The sequence below is a fragment of the Diceros bicornis genome, chromosome 11, assembly GCF_020826845.1.
Source record: "Diceros bicornis minor isolate mBicDic1 chromosome 11, mDicBic1.mat.cur, whole genome shotgun sequence".
Taxonomy (NCBI): domain Eukaryota; kingdom Metazoa; phylum Chordata; class Mammalia; order Perissodactyla; family Rhinocerotidae; genus Diceros; species Diceros bicornis.
In genome coordinates, this window is record NC_080750.1 from 67,688,544 (window position 1) to 67,706,018 (window position 17,475).

The window sequence follows — 17,475 nt, forward strand, 5'->3', positions numbered from 1 at the left end:
GTACTAAATGCCTATGTGATGAGCTGAGATAGGTCTAATAATCAAGGATCAGTGCATCCTGGCGCCCAGGTACAAGTGACTTCGCACTTTTTGACCCTGAGCAATCATTTCAGTTCACCACGGGCTGCCTCCCTCTCTCCTGAATGGAAGAGAGACCAGGATACCCAATAGCCCAAAGGCAAGAGTTGCTGCTGTCTGTCTCCCCTTCCTTATCTTACATTGTATCTTCTATCCTCTGCACTAGGGCTTCTGTCCCTACCACTTCACAGAAATGGTTTCTATCAAGGTCGTTAATGATCTCCATGTTAGCAAATCCAATGCTCACTTCTTTGGTTTTGCCTTTCTCTACTTCCCAAAAGCATTTGAAACAGCTGATCACTTCATCCTTCGCAAGACCCTTTTTTTTTCTTCACACATTATTAGTTTCCCTTCAACCTTTCTAGCCACCCCTTTCAGTTTCCTTTGCTGGCTCCTCCTCCCAGACTACCCTCTAAATATTAGAGTGATGTGTCTCCCTGGCCTCTCTCCTGGATCTGTTCTCGAACTGCACACTCTCCCCAGCAACCTCATTTAGTATTTACAGATCTTTGCAGATGTAAATACCACATATATATCAGTGACTGCCGAATCTAGATCTCTACCTCGGTCCTCACCCCAGAACTGCAGACACATACACCACTACCTGCCTACTAGACATTTTTACAGATGTCCAATAAGGATCTAAAACAAGCACTCCCAGAACACAAGTCTTGATTCCATGTCAACCTTGGCTGATGTCCATGTCTTTGCCTGGAAAATCACCGTCCACTCACCCACCCCTGCCCCAACATTCCCACATGCCCATCCCTCTTTCATTTCTCAGCCAGTAAAACTCTTTCTGGTTCTTTAGAAACCAATCCAGATGTAACTGTCTCCAGGAAGGCTTCTCTGATATTTTTTCCCATGCCTTACCCACCTCAAGCTGGGCTGGCTGTGCTTCCTAAATATTCTCATAAAATCTAATGTACTTCTCTCTTACTAGATTACATTTAAATTATCTGAATATGTATCTGTTATTAGACTGAGTTCTTTGTGGTTAGGAAGTATGTCTTATTCATCTCCGTATCACCAGCCACATAATTAGTTGGATTAATGGATGAATGAATAAATCTCTCTGGCTTGGGAAGAAAACCAGTGAAATGTTGGCTCCTTAAAGCTTGCCATATCATAAATGTTTTCACTCACCCTTCTTATCCCTGGAAGAAAGAGGCATTTTATGAATTATCTTGGTCATTCTGTTCTACATTTGTAGAACAATATGTAAATTTCTTATAGATAGATTCATCCCAACTACTTCCAACTGGTCCTTTGTCCCTGAATACATATTATCCGAGAGAGTCCCGTAGGACACCATTCCCTCATCCACATGATCCACTCTTGCAAGCATTTTTTCATGTGAGCTGCTAGTCAGAACTTCAACAATGACCACATGTAAGATGAACAAAGTAATAGTTCCCTGCAGAACTGAGTTCAGCATAGGCACACCGAAAGGAAAACTCCATCTGAGTTTTCCTGGTGAAGTCCAGGAGAGTCTAGAAGTCCTGGAGGTATTCTCTTTCCAATCTGAGCTGAGAGGCACCAAGTATACCCACAATCTTGCCAGCAAAATGGAGCTAACAGGACTCACCCAGGAGGTTTTACAAGACAGTTTTTAAAGTATATTATAGGGGCTGGCCCAGTGGCATAGTGGTTAAGTTTGCATGCTCCACTTTGGTGGCCCAGGGGCCTCAGGTCCGGATCCTGGGCACAGACCTATACGCCACTCATCAAGCCATGCTGTGGCAGTGTCCCATATACAAAGTAGAGGAAGACTGGCACAGATGTTAGCTCAGGGCCAGTCTTCCTCACCAAAAAATAAATAAATAAAAAATAAAGTATATTATATGATGAGAGGAGAATCACTTAAAAGTTGCTCTTTTCCTTGGAGGTGAGCTGAACACAAACCCTGCTCTTCACTAAAGGAGAAGTAGCACTGTTTAGATGTTTCTCTCCTCTAGGCAGTTAGAACTAGGGGTGTCTAGTAAAGATCGTGAACTCAAGGGGAGAAGGCAAAGTCCCTGATTAGAAAATGATATGATTTAAAATGTTAGCAAACTCACCACAGACATACTTTCTGACATGGATCAAGTTCAAGGGCTTTACAGGGAAAAATTATAAGCAGTTGTCAGCTTTTTATATACTTTGTTAATATCTACAAATTTGGCCTAGAAAGTAGTTTTCCAAAACTCTGCAGAGTCTAGACTATAATGACAACTCACACCACAATGTTCAAGGTATAGAACTCACTATCAAATCACCAAAACATCCTACACTAGCAGGTGTTTAAGAAAAAAGACAGTGAATCCAACAGGTGGATGATTATGTAGTCAGGCTTTTGTAAAAACAGAGGAAATTGCTTGTGCTTTAGAAGCAGGATACAAAATGCAGACACAATATGATCACAAGTATGTACAACAAACAAATACAAAACGTGTAGAGCTGAAAAGACAGGAAGGAAATGTACCAAGGTGTTCCCAAAAATGTCTCTGGGCAGTGCCACAATAGGTCATTTTTTTCTCCTTTGACATTTGTGTTTCTCCAAATATTCTGTAATCGACATATATTAAGGGAAAGAATAAACTTAATTTTAAAAAGCCCACTGTAATACTGGTATTAGAGCATGATGATAAAATCTATGTTATAGATTTTCCACATTAAAGTAAAAGTTGAAGTCCATTATAACTGTATACACAGATGTGATTTAATCCATGGTTTTTCCATAAAACAGAGAAACATTTTGTGTTGGTCTTTTAACGGTGTGCATACTTAAAGATGAAGGAAAAGTTAGTAAATTTATGCCATTACTTTCTGTTTGTAATTGCAACCAAAACTCTTATTTTATGCTTTCATGGGAGGTACAGTCTATAAATGCATAACCTGAATATCTCTTTGGTATAAAATGCAAACTTTATGAAATTAAACATTTTCTCTGAGATCTGTTTTCCATGTTGCCTATTAAACGATCATAAATGTCCCGTAATGTAGACAAATTATCCAAATAGCCTATTTGATTGAAGTATGAGTCTACTTCCATGCTGTAGATGTTTTAGGTGGCATTTGAGTTTAGCTATGACACCGGTATGTGTTTTATGCCTAAATAACAGAAATGTATAGGCTCAAGTTTGGAAGGAATTTCAGCACTAACTAGCCCAATTCTCACTTGGATACTTGAATTCTCTATTCAACATGCCTTCCAGTGTTCATTCAGCCTTTGCTTAAAAACTTCCAAGTAACCAAGAACTAAGATCTATTCTGTTTTTAGACAGCTGTAATCACTAAGTAATTCTTCCCCATATTGCACAGAAATATACTTCATTGCAATGTTTTCTGCAGACCCTGACTCTCCCATCTGGGATCTCTTTGACATGAACACGAAAGTCATTTAGATACTGGAATGTAACTCTGTCTCCCACATTTTCCCTTCTCCGCAATAATCAACTCAGCTTCTTCAAAGCTTCCTTCCTTATCCAGCTTTGATCTATGTATCAATGCATTATCTCAGTCAATATCCTTTGTATATAGTCTAGTTGTTCCAAATGCCTCCAGTAGTGATGGCCAGAACTAAATATAATGATTCAGGCCCGACAATTGCACATTTGAGTAAAATTGTTACCTGCCCTTGTCTTCAAACCATATTTCCATTAATGTAGCCAAGAGTCCATTGAATTTGACCCTCTCATATTGTGATTTTGGCCCTTTTCCATGCATAGCTGTTAACACACAGCTCCCTAATCTTTTTCCCAATGGCTTGTTTTTTGGATTGATACATAATCTCTGGAACGTAGTAGGAACTTGATAACTATTTGAATAAACAAACACAAGTTTTTATCTTATTCTCTATTGTTTCCTTCATAATTGAGATTTTATTGGTTATAATTTGATGATCCGTTCATAGAAATTCTGAAAAATTTGTTCAGAAAATCTAAAAAGCCATGTAGTTGTCATTATTTCTAGAGAATTATTTCAGTGACTTTTCAGCTTAAAATTTGGCAGCAAAATGTTATTTAAATTTTAGTTATTTACTTATTTTTTCCCCCAAAGCCCCAGCAGATAGTTGTATGTCATAGCTGCACATCCTTCTAGTTGCTGTATGTGGGACGTGGCCTCAGCATGGCCAAAGAAGCAGTGCATCGGTGCACGCCCGGGATCTGAACCCGGGCCGCCAGCAGCAGAGCACGTGCACTTAACGGTTAAGCCACGGGGCTGCCCCTGCAAAATGTTATTTAAAAGAGGGTTTCAAATATATTATCTTAAGGCATTGATAAGTTCTTACATCTAAAGTCCCCTGAGTTCACGATTTATTATCGGTCATACTATATGCTCAAAAATTTATACATTGCATATTAACAAATTACTAGGAACAAGTGGACTACTACAACCAAAGATGTTACAGGTAGCTCACATGTGTGACAGGGGGAGCTTTTTAGAATGAGAGCTTTCAGGTTCCAACTCCAAAGATTTTGATTTAGTAGGTCCTTTAAGAAGCTTCCAACCATATGATCCACCAATCCCATTTTTGGGTATATATCCAAAGGAAAAGAAATTAATACCTTGAAGAGATATCTGCACTCCCATGTTCATTGCAGCATTATTCACAATAGCCAAGATGTGGAAACAACCTAAGTGTCTGTCAAGCAAAGAATGGATAAAAAAAATATGATATATTTATAGGAATATTATTCAGCCTTAAAAAAGAAGGAGATCTTGCCATTTGCAGCAACATGGATGAAGCTGGAGGACATTATGCTAAGTGATATAAGCCAGACACAGAAAGAAAATACTGCATAATTTCACTTATGTGAAAGTCTAAAAAAGTCAAACTCATAGAAGCAGAGAGTAGAATGGTGGTTGCCAGGGACTACGGGAAGGGAGAAGTGGAGAGATGTTGGTCAAAGGGTACAAAGTTGCAGTTATGTAGGATGAATGAGTTCTGGAGATCTAATGTACAGCATGATGACTATAGTTAACAATACTCTATTTATTAATATTGAAAATTTGCTAAGACAGTAGATTTCAGATGCTCTTACCACACACACATATACATGAACACAAAACGGTAACCACGTAAGGAGATGGATATGTTAATTAGCTTGACTGTAGTAATCATTTCACTATATATATGTATACCAAACATTATGTTGTACACCTTGAATAGATACACAATTTTTATAAATAAATAAAACTTCCAGGTGAATCTGGTGTGCAGTCAAATTTAAGAATCATTGACTTAGCATATCTACACATTTGATCAATATGTTATGAAGTGCCTGACTGAAGTCATTAATAACAAATGTTGAGGGACGGGATACTCACAGCATACCCACAAAGCATAGTTTCTCAATCTATTTGCCAGAAGATATTAAGTATTCTGTGAAAAAAAAGCATTCTACAGTCAAAAAATATTGGAGAACACTAGGTGTAAAAGGGTTCTTTACTGTGTGATTTTTTTTTAATAGACATCATGAATCTGCAGCAGGTGAGGTTTAGCATGAAGCATTCCCCAAACTCACGGGACAAAAGACACTGATCCAGGGGCTAGCCCAGTGGCATAGTGGTTAAGTTTGTGCACTCCACTTCGGCGGCCTGGGGTTTGCGGGTTGGAATCCCTGGTGCAGACTGACACACTGCTCATGAAGCCATGCTGTGGCAGGTATCCCACATAAAAGAATAGAGGAAGATGGGCACAGATGTTAGCTCAGAGCCAATCTTCCTCAGCAAAAAGTAGAAGATTGGTAGGGGCCGGCCCGGTGGCGCAAGCGGTTAAGTGCGCGCGCTCTGCTGCGGCGGCCCGGGGTTCGCTGGTTCGGATCCCGGGCGGCACCGACGCACTGCTTGGCAAGCCATGCTATGGCGGCGTCCTATATAAAGTGGAGGAAGATGGGCACAGATGTTAGCCCAGGGCCGTCTTCCTCAGCAAAAAAAAAAGAGGAGGATTGGCGGATGTTAGCACAGGGCTGATCTCCTCACAAAAAAAAAAAAAAAAAAGTAGAAGATTGGCAACAGATGTCAGTTCAGAGCCAATCCTCCTCCTCTTCAAAAAAAAGACACTGATCCACTAACCAGCATTACTTGAGTATAATCATCATTACCATAGTATAATCATTCTATCGTGAAGTAGTAACTTAAATGAAGAGGGATCTAAACAATTTTCCTACATTTTTCCATATTTTCCTCATAAATAAAAAAATATTTCACTGCTATTCCTTCCTCCGTTCATCTTCCCCTAAAGATGCTCCAAGGTTCTTTCACTTATAGGCAGTGGTGTGCTGGAGCCAGCTCACACTGGCTCTGAAAAGCTGGTTGTTAAATTTTTAGGAATTTTTCAAGATGGTTGTTAAAACAGTCATTATTAAAAATTAAATCATATAATCTTACAATTAAGTTATTTATGTTATAAACGAAGGCAATAAATGCTCAAATCTCATCACTTCCTAATTATTTTACTTTCTTCTGTGCTCTTGGGGTAATTTACATCTATTGTAGCTCTATGGTGGAAATTGGTCATGATGAGAGTATTTGCACCCCAGAAATCAGCGAATGCTAGAAACCGTGCTCCCCCCAGCCCTGCCAGAAAGCTGGTTGTTAAACATTTGCTGACGCATCACTGGCCATGGATTCACTGACTTCCATGTAAGTAAATCTCTGCCCTACAGTTACACTCTGTTTTCCTTCCTAATCAGTGTATTTTTACCCTAAAGCATTTCCTTCCATTGACGTATTCCAGTTATGATGACCCTCATCTCCATGATGAATCTGAACTTTTTATGTTAAAATTTCAGTTTTAGGATGTTTACTAAAATATGCCTTTACATTGAATGTGAACCTTTTTTTCTATTGAGATGGCAAAATAGTGATAGAATATGTGTAGTCGTAAATGAAGACTAACCAACCAATGTCAAAAGAAATCTATGCTTACAAATAACGGTTGTTTTTTAGTTGCAATAAGGATTCATTTGGATATGCTAGAATCTATTACTTACTCATTTCTAACCATACTGCCAGTTAGTATTGCTCCCATATTTCCCCCCAGCAGTCGGTCCACAACTCTGCCCCACTGTTTGATAATATGCTTCAGGACTGACTTAAGCTATTGTTTCTGTGCTTTAACTTCATTTTGGACATCCATTATATTAGGTTTATTGTGTCTTGCCATTAGTTACTCCCTACTTATATCTAGCTCAGGGCATTCAGTAGCAAGTCATGAGAAACAGTTTAGTGCTAATACTTCTTCCAAGCCTCCTGGCTGGAGACCCTGTGCCGTCCGTCATTATTCCACTGGCTTCATTGACAACACTGACGCAACAGTACTTCTTGAGTCCTTATTCACACACAGTCTTAACCATGGAACACTGAACTCTAAATACTGGATCCTTTGATGTGCCTCCACCAGATCTTCTATTCATCAGTTTTGAACTAGCTATTTGGATAAGCTGTTGGGTCTGGTGCATTCAAGAACCTAGGGGTCCTCTAATATTGATTGCTGGATCCTGTTCTACCATATCCAAGTCCAGTCCGTGTTGCATTTAGGCCCCTCAGAGCCTAATTTAACCGTTTAATTGTCACTTAACCATCAGGAAAATAGCCTTTGATATTGACACACACTTCAAAACGTCCTACTTCAACAACGGTACTTCTGAATTCGACTCCTGCTCCAACACTGAGGCTGCGTTAAGCACTGAAAGCCCCTCAAGGATATGGGAGACAGGGATGCCAGTGCAGGTCTTCCTGTGTTCACTGTCCAATTTTTTGAAGGAGCCAAAGCCCTGCTCACTTTTGTTTTTACCGTAATTCAAGTTTCAAATCTTGTATTATTATTCATGACAACAAAATCAATAATAATATTTTGCATTTGGACAGCACATTAGCTTTGTTTGTCATAAGATAAATGAGGACACCGGGGTTCTAAGAGATTAAGGCGTTTGTTATTAAATGCTGGTAGCTTGTTTGAAGTCATCCAGCTAGTAAGTGGAGAGGCTGGGAGCTAGGAGCCAGTTTTTGGCTCTCAATCCACTCAGTGGATTAATGCTTCTTCCATTATCCCACCACGCTGATTATTTCTCTACTGTTTATCTTGGTACTGTACTTTAATCCAGAGCACTTACAGAAGATGTGTCCTCAAACACACACATTTTAAAAACAATCGAACTATAACTGGCTGAGTAAAAATTCCTTGGGAGTAAAACATGTAAACTCACTTATGAGGCCCCAAAATATGGCCTGGTACGACTGTACCCCTCATCTTTAGAACAAACTTCCCCCCTAAAAAAGGTTATGAATGCTTCCACAAACACTTGAAGATGGCGTTAGAGAAAATTGAAAGGTTAATGAATCAAATCTGGCTTATACTTAAACCTGTAAAAACCTCTCTGACAGTATGTTGGTAGCTTTGCAATAAAAATTTAAATTTAAGAACTTAATTTGGAAGGCAATAACTCTACAACAAAAGTTAAACTTCAAAATTGCTTTCAGCAAGGGAAATTAGATGAGACACCACTCTTCAAATGCTATTTGAAGCACCCACCTCCACAATCTAACCTCCTCCACCACAGCAAAGTTCACAATCCCCACCAAATTGCAGAAGGGAAAATGTGTGATTCTTTATAAGGTCACATGAGAATGCTATTGAGTGTCCCTCCTATGGTCCCTGCCAGAGCCCTTTGCAACCTAAGAGATTTTCCCTCTGGTATACGTATCTAACTCCACAATTTAACCTCTTTTTTCATATAGGCTTCATCACCCCAAGCAACTCATCCAGAGGAAAATACTGCTTTGTGTCTAGAGAAGGAGGCTAATAAAAATCAAGACAACATGATATGGTAGCAACAGCTTCAACAAAGTTGGAGACTGCTGCAGCTAAATTCCTGACACATCCAAGAATAAATGGGCTTAAGCTACTTCCATGTAACAAAAGTCTACAGTAACAGCAAACTAACTGAACAGTACCAATGGCTAGTAAGCCACTAAATTAAGATAAGTGAATTAACCAGCTGCTAAGTTTGGAAATCTGAAGATGAGGCAGCAACAAGTGGGTGGACACTGAAGAACTGACAACTGAAATTTATATATTTTATAGGGATTGTGTAACCTTGACTGAGTCCTGCTCCTGATTGGTCCCAATCTTAATTACAAATGGAGTCCCCAAAGCCAATCTCAAGAGTTTATAATAGAAATTCATTCCATATTAGTTCAGAGAGACCATAAAGCAGCTTAGCAAGTATCTCAGAGTCTGGTAACCACCTTAGGCCTCTTGGAAAACAAACAGATGGTGCAAGAGATATATAATTAGCCCATTTGGAGACAGCATTCCTCTCACATAAGGAAATGGCATTCTGTTCTTAGAAGGTCCCAAAAGAATAAATTGTCAACACAGGAACATATGAACAGCACCTTCAGGAAACTGACTAGAGGTGCCATTGTTATCATTGACCAATTTGGGCAGATATTTAAATCCAGCCTTAACTAAACAAGGCCGAATCTGGAAAGAGCACAGATCTGTCTTTTAATAGCAAAGTCACAGAAATCAAAGCATTGCTTTCTCAAAAAGGAAACCTATTGAGAGAAAGAGAAATAGTGTGCTCACTTGGGAAGCAACACTGCCTCTCTGAGAAAGAGAAAAAGTCAACTCAGAGAGGCTCCCTACAGAGTGCAGATTTCATACACAGAAACTCCACAAGGAAGGAAGCGGAGAGCAAGGTACAGGACACACATCCGAGACCCTGCTACCACAGCAGGCGTGTATGTGAAACTGTTCTCTCAAGAGTCCACATGTTACCCTACGGGAATGCTAGGATCCAGATGAAAGGAAGGAAAAAGAGAAGTAACAAGATTTAGAACCAGGCAACTTTTCTTTTGATTGACAACTTGGCATTCTCAACGGGAAGGGCTGGCAGATGAGTTGAAGGTCATTGAAAAGCTACTGAAAGCCACTGTCCACATAGAAGTATTATTGATGGTAGAATTATCAATAAGGTGGCACAAGAAAGAAGGCAAGTGGGTTTTAGAGAGAAATAAGTCCAAGTTTGCCTCTTGTCCCTTTTCATTCTCAATAGTGTCTAGGTCTAGACGATAAAGGTCAGCTTGTTAATGAGTTATAGTAGCTTCCTCTGCTCACCTGATCTTTCTTGTCCACAGGAGCCCCAGTCAGCCCAACATCGTGGAGGATAAGAGAAGACTCTGAATTCAGGAGACCTGGGCCCATGCCTGACCTGCCACCACCCACTGAGAACTCAGGCAGGGACATCACCAACTTGGGTTGGTTTCTCATCTGTAAAATGAAAGAAATAGCACTCAAGTATCCCAGAGCTATCTCCTAGCTCTAAAATTATGACTCTATGGGGAAAAAACCTTTTTTTTTTTTTGCCTACTCAATCCACCTACTCAAGTCTTCACCTTATTCTTCACCTCCTACAGATGAAAGGAACATCACTCCTCAGATGTTTCTGTCTCATCACTGGACTTCTTCACTCGTGCAGATTTAACTGAGTCATCTACCTCTTCAAAATCAGCTTTCTAAAAATTTTTTTGGCCACCACCATCTCTTTGTCTTCTGTTCTTTTTGTAAAGCACACTCGTGAGATTGGATGGAGTTTAATGATGCAGAGCAGCTTTTGTTTTATTACTTCTACTTCTTTTTCTCCCCATCATAACCTCTGAATCAAATGAAGTCTTTCTTAAGTGGTAGCTGAGCAATATATTTCCCAGTGACATACTAATAACATGAGGGGAAAGCCAATTATTAGCTTAAAGAGGAAAATGTTCTACCCCGTTCAGAAGACACAGAAAGGAAAGTACGGGGTTTGTGAGGGGCTGGAATGCCCAGATTAACTGACTTATTCTCTTAATTATGTAGAGGCAGTAGAGCAGTGTTTCTCAACCTTGGTTGAGCATCCAAATCATCTGGAGCTTGAAACACTACTCATGCCTTCCTCTCACCCTCCAGAAGTTCTGATTTAATTGATCTAGAGTGTGGCTTAGGGCACACATTGGGATTTTTAAAAGCTCCACGTGTGATCCTAACATACTGCCAAGGCTGAGAACCATTGCAAGAAGAAAAGTTAAAGATAATGGCAAAAATAATTGAATCATGAGGTTCATCTTATAAAGCCCTGGAACTTTGCATTTGAAACAGTCACCATGGAGACGAGCCTCAAAGAATTTTGGAAAGAACACCCAGTCCAGAACTTACTTTTTCTAGTTCTCTGATATCTATAACAGAGGAATCCTAACTTGAGGTCATTGAACCCCGTGATATTGCATGCAAAATATCCTATGTACATGTAAATATGCACAGTTGGGAGCAGAAGTTTCACCATAGTTTTCACCAGATTTTTAAAGGGGTCCATAACCCAAAATATTAAGAACCACTGATTTATTGGAAAGAAAAAGGTCATATGAGGGGCCGGCCGGGTGGTGCAGCGGTTAAGAGCGCGCACTCTGCTTCGCGGCCCGAGGGTTCACTGGTTCGGATCCCGGGCGTGCACCTACGCATCATTCATCAAGCCATGCTGTGGCGGCATCCCATATAAAGTAGAGGAAGATGGGCACAGATGTTAGCCCAGGGCCGATCTTCCTCAGCAAAAAGAGGAAGATTCGCATCGGATGTTAGCTCAGGGCTGGTCTTCCTCACACACACACCAAAAGAGAAAAAGGTCATATGACATGATTTATTTGGGATAGCAAATATCCTTATGTTGGTAGAATACTGGCCCTTTAAGGTTATTCCTTGTGAATCATTGCTCCTGGTTAAAAAATTATCACTTGCAATAAAGTGTTGTATTTTTATTGTACCCTACACCCTGATGAAATGGGGTTAATACTACATGTTCTGTCCCACAACTAGTAACAAATGTTTTGAAAAAATAATACTGCTGCAAAGCAAGTACTGCTTGTCATCCTCATTACCATTATTACTGGCCTAGAAATTTGGGACAACAATAATACAATTGGATGTATTAGGATGACAATACTACAGTTGAGAGAACTGGAGCATGGTGCAATTAAATGTGTTCTATTTCTATTTATTTACAAAGAGTTTCCACTCGCTTAAAAGTTGCTGCTGAGAACATGACCTCTCTCCTAAGTGCTCACGGGAGATGCGTTTTTGAAGAAAGGCAGAACACTTACTCCAAACCTTGACGATGACAAGCAGGCTGCTTTGGTTTCACATGAGAGAGTCATCCTCAGTCTTCTTTGTCATTGGACGGAATCCTTCTGCAGAAAGTCTGCAAGTCCAGTCATGAAATACGTGCCATTTTATAGCAGCCCCATCAGCTGACACTTCGTAAATGATTCCATGCTAAATATGAGTCCTACTGGTTACCAAAGGGGCCCCCTCCTCCAGGTCATGCTTGGAGATGTGCTCCACAGTGTTGGATCTCAAAGGAGGAAGAACTTGCCTGTCCTTCAGGGTGAACTTCTGGTCCTTCCAGAGAATTTGACACTGTGGCCAAATCCAAAATGTCTGTGACCTTCATCATGTTACTCCAGCTCCTAATAATTGATGGAAAGTGCTATGGCATTTGTGCCTGTCTCTTTCATTTTTTTCAGTCAGCCAAAGCTTTGCAGTTTGGAATTTCACTGTTAAATCCTGGACTTTCTTCTGCAACTCAGTGGCGTGCACTTGCTTTGCCAGTGAGTCACCAGAAGGCCGCTCTTCAGTACCCCCATGGGCAGCAGTGTTGAAGGGTATGCTCTCCTCTCTCACCAAACAGAACATCCTGGGGGACCGTGTAGCCATGTTACTGATCTTGTCTGCCCGTGTTGGCATCAGAAGTCACATAGTGACATAAACAAAGCATGAGGAACAGAAAGGCAGACATGTGACACACTCACCATCCCAGAGGAGTTGAACATGTTTCTGTAAGTGTCAGAAACATGATAGAACTGTCAAAAGTTGACTGAATTGCCTATATGTTGTGAAATGTTGCAGGTTTGTTGTTGTTTGGTAACAGTGCAAAAACTGCAAAATTTTTCGTCAAAATAGAAAAGAAAAACAGAATAACTATGAGCACACGGGTATAATTTAATGGGCGATCACAGCACCTTCATGGTCCCATTCCCACTTGGCTGTCACCACTGTGTTTGTTCATGTCTCTGCTCACAGGCTTTGCATTTCGTTGTGCACACGTTTCTGACTCTCCCTTTTGACCGCCCTGCTAGGAGACACTGAATCTCTAGAAGGTCTCCCTTGGACTTTTCCTCCCAGTTACTTGGCTTCTTAGCAGATGCCCTGACTGCCCTGGGAGAGAATTTGATCCAGTCCAAAACGGACCTGCTTCCCTCCTCCACCACCGACGTCCTCATCCCCCACCTGCACTTATATAATAGATGAAGTCAAAACATTGACCTGGGAGAGAGAGAAAAAATATTTGTGGGGTTGTAGAAGTGACCTTTTGTCACCTGATTAGCGTGTCTCAAATGCGAAGAAGACTAAATTGCCAGCCAGTCAGCTGGCTACATAGGACATCAATCTAAAAGGTGTGTTCAGCCATCACTGGAGTAAAGTTGAACAATCCCAGCCAGTTAACGCAGGTTTCTTACCTAATTGGTGAAATATAAATCGGTCCTGCTACCACCAAAGTAGAGAGTGCTCTTGAAGAAATATAAACCCTTCCTGTTTTTGTACCTCCGGTACCTTTAGCATTTTGTGTCACATGCATGTAAGATCCAGGTGCAACTTTATTCAGGTCCTGCCCCGACCTTGAAGGCAGCCAGTTAACAGTTGCCTGAATAATGGATGACATCGTTTTGTTTACTTGGAACAACTTATTTTTATTTAAATTTGAAACTATGCTATCTGCCTCCTAAGAAGTTGTCTGGTTCGGAAAATCAGGAAAAAAAATTCATGTCATAAATCTCTTATTTTGAACATAAAGAGGTATGCAATATGTATGTATCTCTTTAAAAAATGCGTTTCTCTCTAATCCCACTAAATACATGATCATAAAATACTTGGGTTTAAAGGATGCATGATAACTAGTCTGCCTGAGGCCATGTTTCTTTAAATCAAGCTCTATATATTCATGTTATATTAGCCTAGTAAACCACTCTGAAGATCTGCATCTTTTGAAGACAGTCAAAATGATATATTGAATGATACTACTTGGGAAATGTTAGAAATATCTGGCGTGGTGTGGTCTACATTTTGTCCTGCACCAGGATCATCTGGAAAGCTCTTCTCTTTTTTTTAAAGAGCAAATTTATATGTCCTAGCTCAAACCTACTGAATCATTCAGGGATGAGGTCCAGGAATCTGTATCTTTTAAAATCTCAGCACAATTCTGCTATGGCCCACTGGAGAACCAGGATTTGAGAACCACTAATTCAGTCCACTGACCCCAGTGAACCAACCTCACACAGATGAGGACCGTGTGGCCCAGGAAGGCCCCGAGTTTATGCTTTCAACAGGTGTCTATTAAGTGCCTACTGTGTGCAGGGCACTATTCCCAATACGGAAGCTACATCAGTGGACAGAATAGGCTAGAATCTCCTACTTCAATGGTTTGTTCAAAGTAATTCATTAAACACTTACTGCGTACCTATGATGTATTTTGTTAAGCTAAGTTCTGGAAATACAAAGGTATGAGAGGCGTTGTCCCTGCCTGCAGGGAGCTTACAGTCCAGCAAGAGACGTGTATGGAAGGACATAATCATAACACAATACGATAAATCCTATACAGTAGAGACACACACATGAGGCAGGACCAAAACAGGAGTGGGAGCAGGGAGGACTAGAGACCATTTTTGCCCATGATGCTTTTACTCCATTTTTTGTAGTTTTATTATTCTGCTAGTACTGCATTTAGTTAGTCATTTGGGAGCTACTAATGAGATGTTAGACTGGAATGCTGATTTACATTTTTGATGTCACTGAGGGAAAGAGGCCTATATGATTAAACTACAGTACAACTGCATAAAATTAAGTGCTAAGCTGGGAAGGTACTGATAAAAAGTGCCATTAGGGGTAGGCAAATAGGACTGTGGACTGGTAGGAGAGAGTCCAAGACGGGAAGGGAAGGGGAATGGACTTCTTTACATATCTACAATACTCCAGGCACTTCACACCTGCTACCTTATTAAATCCTCATTTGAATCTTCAAAGTAGTTATTATTACCAATCCCCCCTCCTTGTATAGAGGAAGATACAGAGGTTCAGAGAGGTTGGGAAACTTGCCCAAGGCCACACAGCTGGTAAGTGAGAGAGCTGGCATGCAAACTCAGGCCTCAAGGACTACCAACCTTTGGATTCTCCTACTCCACCTCCCAAGGTCCTGCACTTCCTGAGATGCAAGGGAAGAGCTCAGACCCCTTCAGATGGTCTAACAAAGCTCTAGGCGCTACCCTCTTTGCTTGATTATGAACTAGAAGCTGCACTAGAAAGGAACTTGAACCATGCATGGGTGCCCTGAACTTCTAAGCATGGAGCTTTCCTAGGCATTCTAGTTGTTACCCAGGGTTCAGCCAGAGGAAAGCATTGTTTGAGGAACCAGGCGCCTGCGATGGCCGGGGTGAGATAAGACTGCTGACGAATGCCGAGAGGCTGCTGTCGGGGCCTGTTCCATTCAAGCAGGAAAATGTGTCACTTCCTCCCGGCTCCTATATCGTTTCTCTTCGAGGGAGGAGGGGGAGGGATCTGAGCATTGAAAGAATTTAGAATGGGTCCGGGCGGGGTGAGGGGAAGGCCAGTCGGAGTGGAAGAGTAGGATTTAGCCGGCTCTGGCTACACCCTATTTAAAAGCCCCAGCGTATTTTTACTTCTTGGCTCATTTGCAGCCTACCCTTCTAACTGCGTCCTCATCCTTTTTTTAATTCAGTGCTGGAATCTCAGCGTACTTACTCCTCCCCCACCTCCTTCTCACACGCAAAATCTCACTCCTCAATCTTTGCTGCATCTATTTTTCGGCAAAGCTGAAACATTTAGAGCTGGCTGCATGCTTTTCCCCCCTCTGCATGGCCCCACCCAATAGAAATACACACACACACACACACACACACACACACACACACACACAGCACCCAGCTCCTGATTCCCACGGAATAGTTATTTTAAAGAGTCCTGGTTTTGCTAACAGCCACACTCAGCTATTTCTCCTTCATTGTCTCACTGGAAAAGGAATGGAAGGAAAGGAAACAGTGGGGTTGATTCTGAACCAATCTGAGTTTGTAGTGGAGCTACAGTATTTAGAAATAGAAGAGCTTATCATGTTTAACTTTCTTTCTGCGGATGAGAAAACTAGGGCCCACAGAGATTAAACGACTTATTCCAAGTCTCCCAGCTGGTTAGGGGCAGAACCCAGACTACAGCTTGTCCTCTCAGTGGACTTTGCACTGTCGTTAGAGATGAGGCCGGAGGTGCCTTGGTCACGCAGGCATTTCCAACGTACACAGTTCTTCGTTCTGTAATTTACTGCGTGTACATAACTGCACCACTTGGGCTTCTGCGGCATGTAGGGCCTTCCTTGAACCCCACCTTAGATCACTTCTTTCTTCAGACATCTGGGCTTGCCGCTCAGGTGCTTCTCGAGTTTCACCGGCAGTAACTCCTCTAACCTCTGGTGTTCTGAAGCCACCCAGACTTTGGCAACAACCGGTTTTCTTATTTGCCCTGTAACTTATTTGGAAGCAGCTGAGCTTTCCCCAAAACATGTTGGGACAATTCTAATTGGCAAGGTGTGTATCAACACTTCTAAACTCACCAGCCAACTTGCATTGTTCACCTTTCAAAGTGGCTCCAGGAGAGAAGCCGGTTCCCTTCCCAGCCCTCGCTCGATACCACACACACCCAACCCACGGGATCAGAAGGGCTTGTGCAAGGAGAATTTCCTGTTCTGCTGACTCATCTCCTGCAGTGGGATGCAAGACAGTTTATATTTTCTTTTCCAGCTTTTAAAGGGAAATGGAGTCTGACAAGTTTGGATCTCTTTGAGATAAGATCAAGTACAAGCAACGCCTGGTACATAGTAGGACTAAATAAATGAGCCTTGAATGTATTTATGATGGCCCAAACAGCTGACGCAGAGTGGTGAGTGCTCGGGTTGGGGTGCAAGCCTGGCTGGGGGTGGAACACGCTAAGGGGCTCTGAGCTTCCATTTTGGAGGGGGGCTCTTGACTACGTATTGGCCAAGAGGACGGTTTGAAGGGGGCATGCCTGGATTTCACTTGTGAGTGGGTAACAATGCAGCAACCCGACCTGATGGCCCATATGCTTTCCGACTGAGAACAAAGGCATTCCTCTTCTCCTAGCCAAACCTAAATCGAGGGAAGGATGATTCAACTCAGTGTAGGAAACAGCAGGAAATCCGTCAATAGCATTTACATTTGGGAGGCAATGGAGCCAGATTTTTGCCAAACAATATTGGAATTAAGGGAAAAGAAAGGATCCTGATAAGATTTGTGCAT